Source organism: Cucurbita pepo, chromosome LG04 (genome assembly GCF_002806865.2).
Source record: "Cucurbita pepo subsp. pepo cultivar mu-cu-16 chromosome LG04, ASM280686v2, whole genome shotgun sequence".
Classification (NCBI taxonomy): domain Eukaryota; kingdom Viridiplantae; phylum Streptophyta; class Magnoliopsida; order Cucurbitales; family Cucurbitaceae; genus Cucurbita; species Cucurbita pepo.
The window spans coordinates 6,026,440-6,028,241 of NC_036641.1; the positions used below are offsets into that span (position 1 = coordinate 6,026,440).

Below are 1,802 nucleotides of genomic sequence, written 5' to 3' on the forward strand. Positions count from 1 at the left end.
ACCTCTAAATCAGAATAATCTCTGAATTTCTCCAATAAACCCCTAAATCGGAATAGCCGGCTGTGCCTTTACAATTTCAACCCAGAACAGAGTAGTCAATCTTACATTACCTCTATTTTTCATCACCGGGATCAGGCGAGAAACTCCTTTCGATTCTGCTCTCTCTTCCTCCGATTGCTTGGTAATTATCTAGCGGTTGAATTCGGCAAGGAACATCGTTCAGAAGGGAAGAGGCCGTTGATGGAGCGCTCTGATTCTAGTGTGAGAATGTGTCCTGAAGAAGAGAGTGTGAGTGCGGGAGGGATATATATGATCCCCGCGGGAGCCGAGACAGCTGGCGTCCGAATAAGCGGGGGGTAACGGCTCTGAAGACCATTTGACTCTGACCGTGGAAAACCGTCGACGATACAAACGACTATCTTCCGTAGTTTTAGGGATTTTTCCGATTTTATTTTGATAATTTTTTTTTTTTTCTTTTTTTCTCTCTTTTTCTAAAGAGAATTTGTACAACAGACCCAAATATAATCTACTCTACTCGAGTTCAGAAAATTAATAGAACTCTTATAATTCTAGTTGGATCCTACTGGTAGACTGTACACGTCTCCTACTCAATACTTGAAGGTTCGAGGGAAGAAGAGAAAAAAATGTCACGTGAACTTGGCAAAATACAAATGTTCAAGTAGGGTGTACATGGTCGGAGTTGGGTGGAGGGATTTTTTACTCAATCCAACTCTCTATTTTCGAGTTGAGTTGTCTGATTGTTAATTTAAAAAAAAAATTAAAAAATTTATTTATCCACCATTCATAATTATTCGATAGAATTTAGATAAAAGACAGAGTATATTAGAAAACACAAATCAATCTATAATCATTAAAAAAAAATACTAAAACTAATATTTTATCCTGTCCATAATTTTAGAGGTTAAAAATTCCTAAAACAGTCCAGAATACTCTCATCATTACTAAAAGTTGGTCTGTGAAAATATTTTAAACTATGTAAAAAAAAAACTCCTAAAACAGTCCAGAATACTCTCATCATTACTAAAAGTTGGTCTGTGAAAATATTTTAAACTATGTATAAAAAAAAACTCCTAAAACAGTCCAGAATACTCTCATCATTACTAAAAGTTGGTCGGTGAAAATATTTNACCAGAGTTGGATTCCTTGAACACAACTTTATTAGATCTATGTCCTCCCTTTCCATCTGAAATTTTCGTAACATGGTTATTAATCAAAATCTTCTCCAATAGCAAAGGAAATATGAACAATAATGTCAAACCAATTAGATATGGATAATTTGAAACCATTAAAAGTGAACATTAACTATTTTTGTTAAAGTTTGACCGGTAAATAGAATGATAAAAGTTTTGTAAAAGCAATGGCTTACCTTAGTGGGTTGTGTGGTTATATATCATGCATCCCTAATTGTTTACAACAAACTTTACATGAACTGGACCGTCCTGCATGATATTATTAATGAAAAAAATAATTATGCATTGATCTTCAAGTCAGACAAATCATTAAGTTGAACAAAGAAAGTACCTTCGATTTCAACAAATTGATTACCATCATTTTGCCCCAGACTCAATCAGACACTAGTATATATCTCATATCGTTCGTTCATCATCATGACCTAGAGGAATGTTCGTAAGAGAAAATTCAGAATCCAAAAGCTCATACTCAAAAACTTTAAGTGGTTGAAAAGCAAAATAAAACCCTTCATTTATGTTGAAATCACATGCAAATTAAAAAAAAAAAAAAAAAAAAAAAAAAAAAAAAAAAAAAAAAAAAAAAAAAAAAAA

The 1,802-nt window shown here is 33.0% G+C and overlaps 1 long non-coding RNA gene across 1 annotated transcript; it reads right to left on the minus strand.

The window, feature by feature from the left end:
- Nucleotides 1-1,148: 1,148 nt before the first annotated feature.
- Nucleotides 1,149-1,634, minus strand: LOC111792552. The gene is made up of 3 exons (XR_002814810.1): nt 1,543-1,634; nt 1,388-1,460; nt 1,149-1,204 (listed from the first exon to the last, which is right to left on the minus strand). It is a non-coding gene; the product is annotated as an uncharacterized LOC111792552 (long non-coding RNA).
- Between the last annotated feature and the right edge of the window lie 168 nt (nt 1,635-1,802).